Consider the following 8761-nt stretch of genomic DNA (forward strand, 5'->3'; position numbering starts at 1 on the left):
GTTGGCTCACCCTCATTGCCTCTCCTTCTGTCTTTCCTCTGCATTCCCTGTTCACAGTATTTCAGATCAACTTCCCATCAACTGGTTTTTCAAGCCGGTGGCCCTGTAGTTCAGCCGCAGATCGTCAGGTGCTGGGAGCAAGTGGCCAGAGGTTTGAGCTACTCTGCAGCCATCTTTGTTCACTCTATTGATTTTAAAAATACATATATTTTCACTGATTTCAGAGAGGGAGAGAGAGATAGAAACATCAATGATGAGAATCATTGATTGGCTGCCTCCTGCACACCCCACACTGTGGATCAAGCCCACAACCCGGGCACGTGCCCTGACCAGGAACCCAACTGTGACCTCCTGATGCATAGGAATGGAACTGTGATCTCCTGGTTCATAGGTCAACGCTGAACCACTGAGCCATGCCAGCTGGGCTCACTCTATTTGATTCTTGACAGTTGCCAGCTGACCTCAAATTGTTTCCAGGTCTGGGGTTTCAAATGTACTGTTTTCCCGTTTGATATTTTAATCATTCTTCTATCTCCTCCTTATTCCCTTCTTTGCTGATTTGCCTTGTCTTCGGAATTCCTCAAAGCATCTGTGAGGACTCTAGCTCCATTTTCTTAATAAATGTTTCTTTACATTGTGACGGGAACTCACCAGCCAGGTAGATGGGCATCGCAGTCCTGCACTTCCCTGATCTGCTTTGAACAGGCGCTGTTCACACCCGAGCAAGAGGCCCTGAACCCTCAATTTGTGGGTGTGGCTCTCCCTCTCTTGTTCTCAGGTGATGCTTGGGCAATATTAAAAACTTAGCTTTGAACCCTAACCAGGTCATAGGGTAAAGTGATAGATTATAGACATGTATGCATGCAACAAATTTATCCTGTGCAACTTGGGAAAGACTAAGTTGGGATTGATATGTGGCCAAGAGAACCTGGTTCATGCAAACTGTGAGATGAGAGATCAGAGAATTTGTCTATTTGTTTAGTGTGGTAGCCTCGGTGCCTGGAACATCTTGAGGCTAATAGTAGACAACCAATAAATATTTTGTGAGTTGTGCATGGGATTTCTTCTTCCTTTTCACAATTCTGACCAACAATCAGAGTTTGAGACAAATTTAATAAGTACAATCTAACAGGAAATCTCAACACTGCTCCCAAGTGACTTTCCAACTCTTAGCACTATAAGAGTTACCCCCTTTGGCCCAAGAAAATGTTGTAGAAATGATGTCATAAAACCTCCTTTTAAGAATGCTTAGTCTGACTATTCAGATCCATGGGCTGTTTGAATCTTAGAGCCCATTGTGTTCAGTGCCATAATTTTGCAGTGGAACCATAGAGCACTCAAAAGTGAAATGATTTTCCTAGCAGGGTCCTGGTCTGCACAGTGTACAGGGTGAGCACTTCACCCATGGAATGAACAGTCATTGTGAACATACCTTGTGCAAGGCCCAGTTCTGGTCACAAGCAAATAGTTAACCAACTATGTTAACCAAAATTTAACAGTTTAGGGGTTGTTTTTAGTTACAAAAGTTAATATAGTCTCTTCTCAAAATATCATAGGGAGGGTAAGAAGAAGAAAGTGCAGAGAGTGGTTCATTTGCCTCAGTGAGAAGAACTCTTCCATCAGACCACACTTTTCTCATAGTCGTGGACTATTTCTTCTATAACCTGGTGTTCCTAGCACTTATCACAATTCTTTGCACAAATAAGTAACTCAAAAAGCATTATAGAATATGATGACTGTGGATTGGCAGTATTGTGGATTTGTCTATTTTAGCCAGAGTCGTGCACATGGCTGGATCCAGGCATTACCTTGGGCAAGTTTGGCTAGCTGGTCTGTAACAACCAGCCTCTTTGCACTTCATGTGGAAGGTGTCTTTATCCTGGCAAGAGGGATAGGAAGACAGGGTACCTGGAAACAGCATATTGGAAGTTTTCCAAATTAGCCCTATGGAGAGGGAGAGGGTAGAAGCATGAGTTGAAAGAATTGCTTTATAAGTGACTCAGTGGCTTAGTTTGGTTTCCCAGAAACTGACCCTGAGATTTGGGAGCAGGTAGTTTATTTAAGGGGTGAAATTAAGACAAATTGAAGAGCAGGGAAGTGATATAAGGAAGGAAGGGTAGCCAATAAAAAGGAGGATATTACTCTGACTAGCACAGTAGATGATTTGGGCTTAATTCTGCAGAAAAACTCTGGGCACTATGTAAAACTCAAGCCACAGGATTATGCCACATGGAGGGAAAGGAGAAATAAACCTTGCTTGAGAGTCATTGGTTGAGGGTGTTTGTTCATTTCAGGGCACCTCTGGCCTACCATACAGGAGGGCAGAATAGGCTTTTCCAATTCTGAAAAGAGTCCCCTAGTCATGGAGATGCAGATACTAGTAGCTGAAAGTTAGCTGGAGTGGAGGAAAAGGTTTGAGGGACACGGTAGGGGACACTGATGGCACCTGCTTCACTTAGTTTGGCGTGAGGATGGTGAGCAGCTCTTCTTCAGAATATGACAGACAGTGTGGCAGGGTATGGCAGGGGAACATGTAGCCTTGGTTCTCTGGCCTCATAGTGGAAACCAGGGGAATGCATTACCTCTTTAAGGTGCTGAGGTTTAGAATTTGAGAGCTCTGGGAAGTCTTCACAGGGGCTCTGCTAATACTGCTGTTGCTGCAGAAGCCCCCTTCTTTGGATGATTGACAGGAATCTGCCTCAGCATCAACATCAGCCAGGGGGTGCCAGGGCGGGACACAACATGGGTCTTTGTGACATGTCAACCACCCCCGGGGAGTTCCAGATTTAATTGGGGGAAGTTTTTAAAGTGGATCTTATATTACACCAATGGGAGCATAACCAGTGAAGTTAGAGTTGTTATTGACGTGACTTAATTAGTACACATAGGCTAGTCAGACCAAGAAAAACTCCAAATATTAAAGTAAATGGGACAGAAGGTGAGGAAATGAACATAATACTTTATAAGGGCTCCATATTCTCCATATCTCCTCTTCCCACTGCCAACCAAGACCAAGGAACAAGACCAGGACTTGGAGAAGGTTGTTGTAGATTGGCTCACTGGTATCTAACTTTTCAGTCATCCTATGTTAGGATTATATGTCCATGCCCTTTGCCATGTGACTGTCCTTTTTCCCTAAAGGAAGAATGTATTTCCCTGCCCCTTGACTTTAGGTTTGGCCATATGACTGACTTGTCTGGGCCCGTGGGATGTGAAAGGAAGTGATGTGAGCAGAGACTTAAAATGTGTGCTTAGTTTGCCCTCTTGAGCTTCTTCCATCTGCCCTGAGGGCCAGCCCCAAGTAGCTGCTTATTTCAGGATGAACAAGGACATGTGCGCATACCCACACCCAACCCAGGGCCTGGAGCCAACCCAGCAAACCCATACTCCACAGCACAGCCACTCAGCTGACCAAAACATAGTCCACCTACTGACCCACGACGTCCTGAGATTTCTGAGGTTGTTTGTTACGCAGCATGAATTGACTACTACAGATGTGTGAGTGTGTTATGAAAATGCCTGGAAAAGGAGGATGTTGGACAACGTGGCTGTTCAGGGGAACCAAAGTTTACCACCCCGCATCTCTGACCACACGATTAGCAGAGGTTTTGTGAGGAAGCAAACGTTGGAAAGAAGCTCAAGCGAACCAGCACTGTGGGTAGAGGTGGGCCAGAAAGTTGAAAGGAAGGCAATGGGGCTTTGCAACACGAAAAGCCATCAAAATAAACAGTTGTGAAATCAGGAAAAGGCAATCCCCAGCACAGGGGTCCACCGCTGGGCCGCCTCAGCTTTGGTACATTTAACCTATCGCATTAACACAGCTTTTAGAGTTACAGTCCCTCAAAAGGATTTGGACTCCATTTCTACTGCCGTTGCCAGGGCCTTAAACTGTCAATTAGAAAACCATTTACCCAAGTAAACCCCTCCACTGGCTGTCAGGTGAAAGTTATTACTCCAACCTTCCATTTGGCCCTTTCTTTACATGGGGATCCAAACTCTCCAAATCTGCCTCACCATCCAAATCGCATTCCCAGAGCGTGCTGCAGAAAGGAATGCACGTTGAAACAGTTTGCAACTATGCAAATGTTTGTCCTCAGGCTTTGTCTCGGAGGTGTGACGCAGAGGTTTGGTTTGGCATGGAGCTGGGCAGCCCGTTTTCCTGCCTGCTTTCCTTGACCTTGTTTTTTCCCTTACTCTCTGAGTTCTCGTTTCTTGTTGCTTGAATAAAGTAAGTGGAAATGACCTTCCCAGCCCCCGAGTCACATTACTTCATGCTTCTTATGGAAGAGTCATTTCTCAACACGGCTGCTGGGGTCTGGGCTGTGGAGGACCATTTAGTTGTTCCACCACCTCCATGGAACGTGCCACCTCCAGGGAAAAGGGAAGCTAACATTTCCCAAGTGCCTCTGCCCGTGCTGTCTCACCTGACCCCACAGACCTCCTGAGAGGAAGGCTCATTTGTTCTACTTCAGAGAAAAAAACACACAAAACAAAACTGGCTAGAGAGCCGAAGTGATACGACGGGAATTGAACACAGCCTGTCTGGTTTGAAAGCCAGCTGCCCACCTCTTTACGCAGGGCTGCTTGAAGAGAGGAGGATTCTATAGGAGAAGACCCTGAGGCCTGCCCCCCAGGCATCCTGTGTAGGCAGAGAGGGCAAACTCAGCAGTCATTTTTCACTGTCTGAACCAGGTCACGGTAGTAAACTTCAGAGGCATCATATATTGTGTTATATCTGCAGATCTCCTTGCTTCTGCTACTGCCTCCCTCATGAACATTGTCCACAGAGCAATACAGCAGCCAGGAGGGTGTCTTCAATGTATAAATCAGACCACACACACTTACTAGTAAAATCTTCCAAGATGTTCCCATCTCACTTTGGGTCATATCCAAAGTCCACGTCTTGGCCTACCAGGTTTTACACAATCCAACCCCTGTGACCCCCCACCTCATCTTGCACCCATAGCCCATCACTTATTCATCAAGCACTGGTCACTCTACAGCAGTGATTCTCAACCTTGGCTGCACATTAGAATCACCTGGGAATCTTTTTAAAATCCTGATTTCTGGGCCTCATCCTCTGGAAATTCTGTTTCTTTGTTACTAATGTTGTGGCCTCACTCCATTGCAAAGAAACAGAATTTCCGGAGGATGAGGCCCAGAAATGAGGATTTTAAAAAGATTCCCAGGTGATTCTAATGTGCAGCCAAGGTTGAGAACCACTGCTCTACAGGAACACTTCTGTTTCTAGAACATGCCAGCTTTTTCCTGGCTCCAGGCTTTACACACGCTGCTCTTTCTGTCCAGGATATTGTTACCCCAGATCTTTGCTCAGGTGGGTTTTTCAGTCCATACACCTCTCATCCACCACTATGGCGAGTGCAGACCTTCCTGCTTGCTTCATCCTAGTCACTTTTGAGCCCACACCACTCTGAATTCACCAGATTTATTAATCTGTGCACTTCCCTATCATCTATCTCCTCTCACCAGAGTGTGGGCTATTTGACAAAGGGCAGACCTTTGTTAAACTTGTTCATGTAAAACATCTGTGCACATGATAGTGCTTGTGGGCATGGAGGGTATTCATAAAAAATTTGTCAAGTAAAGAGAAATATTTGAATGTGCTTTGTACCTAGTTTATTCTGCTAGTGTTTATTTAAGTGTTAAAGCTTATCCAGCTATTCTTTGAGCTGGAAACATGATCATGACACTTTTCAAGCGATTAAGGACAAGATGGATAAATGTGGGAGCCTGGAGCAGCTGTGTAGCTTTGTGTGGTATCAAACTCTGCTGCCTAGTGAATCATCATGGCCCTGTGCCTAGCACAATGCCTGGCAGATGCATAGAGAGAGAAAGAGGAAGAAGTTCAAGGGCAAATGAAGTTCTCAGTAGCTTCTATATATTGCCCAGGTATAGAATTTTGAGGGGGCAAAAGGGATTATAAATATGAAAATGAATGAGCGCAGTATCTCTTTCATCTTTCGTTCCTCTGTGTGCTCCTCTCGCCCTTTCACGATGAAGTTGTGGTAGGGTGATGCTAGAGCAGGGAGATGCTCTCAGCCTGTACGTCAAGGCAAAGCCGGTGTGGAACCTAAGAATAGGAAACTTGGAGCAGCCCTCTGTGTTCTGCCTCTGATCGAGGGCAAGGCAGAAACAAGAGGGTAGGAAACCAGAGACAGACATGGAAATGAAGTTCCCATCCAGTGTGAGTTTGCCTGGAGTGTTGCTCAATATACTCTTAGAAGGATGGTTGGGGAGTGGGATATGGTATGGGAATGCAGAGTTTGAAGATTTTGACTATAGCTCTTCACCTGTGTCCATTGGATCTGGGTTCATTGTAATATTTATTTGGAGTGTGCTAAAATGGACACATTCTTTTAGATTTGGCTAGATGCTTCCCCCCTAATTTACATATTGTCAATACACCAGAAATATCACATTTATAATTCTAAATATTCCTATAAATCACAAATAAGAACACCTAATCTGACCCTGGGGTGTTCTACTTCTGCCTTCTTTCCAGCTGGAAATATCTATCCTTTCAGCTGCTGTTTTGAGCCTTGGTTTCTATCTAATAAGGTACTTTACCCTCAGTCCAAGGTCTGAGCTAATGATCTCTGAGATGTGACCAAAACCTTTTTGGAATTCCAAGTATATAATGTCAGTATTTCCATGGTCACTACGGAAACTATATCCTAGAAAAATCCAGTCGCTTATTTCAGTATGACCTATCCCTTATAAAACTAAATTGGCCATTTCTAATAAACTTAAGCTTTTAAAATTGTTCCCTGACTAAATCGTTGGTAATTGTATTCATTAATATTCTCACTGTGACCAACAGTACAATTAATATGAACCCAAGCAGGATATCAAGACAGCTCTGGTGCCGTGGAAAAACCCCTAGCCAGAGGCAGAGCAACATCGAACAGACTGTCAAACTACAGCAGGAAGGCTGGGGAGAGTTGGGGGGTGGGAGGGGGGGTAAGAGATCAAACAAAGGACTTTTTCCGCAGGAAGGCCGGGGAGGGGGTGGGGGTTGGGTAAGAGATCAACCGAAGGACTTGTATGCATGCATATAAGTATAACCAATGGACACAAGACACTTGGGGGTATGGGAGGCTAGGGGAAGGTCAAGGGGAGAAAAAAACGAGACATATATAATACTCTTTGTAATACTTTAAGCAATAAAACAATTTAAAAAACATGTATTGAAATAAAAAAAAGAGAGAGAGAAAAGAAAAAAGAAAATGGACACCTGGAATTGACACAGACTCTGCCATTTACTCTCTGACCTTGTTCAAGTCACATTTCCTCTCTGAGCCTAATTTCCTCCAACGTAATATGGGGGTAATAACACCTACCTCAATGGAATCCTGTAAAATTTGATAAAATGACAAATAATCTGCCCCTGGAGGCTACAAAATACATATTCATTATTTGTACTTATGTCTCCACTAATTTTCTGTTTCTGTGCGTGACTGGTGATAAGACAGGATACAGTTAGCACAGGTAAGGAAAATCAGTGGAACCCTGGCTGGGGTGGCTCAGTTTGTTGGGTGTCATCCTGTGCAAGGAAAGGTTGCTGGTTTGGTTCCCGGTCAGAGCACATGCCCAGGTTGTAGGCTCAGTCCCTGGTAGGGGACCATGCAGGAGGCAGCTGATTGATGTTTTGCTCTCATATTGATGTTTCTCTCTCTATATATCTCCCTTCCTCTCTCTCTAAAAATAAAAAAAAAAATCTTGAATAATAAAATACAATCAGTAGATAACTTCTTCAAACTCAATTAACCACAACTTTTGAATTCTTTCTCCCACCACACATTTATCAGAGCTATACAATTGCTAAACTACAAAGCAAAAATTTAATTTTCCTTACTCTTGTCTTACCAAATTTCCTCTTTGGAGTTGATATTGGCCCACAGATATGTATAGACATAAAGAAAAAGGATATAACGAGAATTCACAAAAGGGATTCTCAGTTCCAGGTATTTGAAAATTAAATGGATGTGGCCTTCATTTTCATGTATTCCCTAAAAATCCAGAAAAGAAATACAAACAAGCACGTGGAACAATTTATGGTAGAATGATTATAGGCCAAATAGGTCTAGGCATGGGAGGGAGTGGCCTTTGGGGAAACGAGTTCAGTCCACTGGCATCTAACTCCCTCTTGGTAAATATTCATCTCCCAAAATTCTTAGCAGATCATTGATGTAGTATTTTAAGATTTTGATTAAGTTAGATGATCCTGAATTCTGAGTGATTAAAGTTCTGAACTGCAATGTTTATTTCTCTTCAATTTATAGTTCGTCTCAACTGCTTTAGAATAAAAATGAGATTGATTTACTTATTTTTTTTTCCTAATGACTTCCACCAATCAGCATCTTCATATCATGAACTTTTCCTTGATTTCAGTTGATAAAGCAGCTGCTTCTGACATTGAGGCTTAGGTCCACCCATTGTCGGATATCATGGTACTTGCCCTGGCCTGCCGGCAGGTTAGACATGCGGCTGCAGTGTTTAGAGATAGGGACTCACACCCAAGCAACTCCCCTAGGCCTCGGTGGTCACTTAGGGGACTCGTGGCTCACATCTGGAGGCTCCATGACATTTCAGAGTGCGCAAGCCTCTTTGTACATTGTCATGGTCCCTAACAGACTGAAGACCCGAATCCTCTGTGGTCCCAACTCTGGTGCCTGCAGGTAAATTTTTAATAATTTGTTTTCCAGTCAATAACAAACAGATGATTAGGAAAAAATTTAAC

The sequence above is a fragment of the Myotis davidii genome, unplaced genomic scaffold, assembly GCF_000327345.1.
Source record: "Myotis davidii unplaced genomic scaffold, ASM32734v1 scaffold390, whole genome shotgun sequence".
Classification (NCBI taxonomy): domain Eukaryota; kingdom Metazoa; phylum Chordata; class Mammalia; order Chiroptera; family Vespertilionidae; genus Myotis; species Myotis davidii.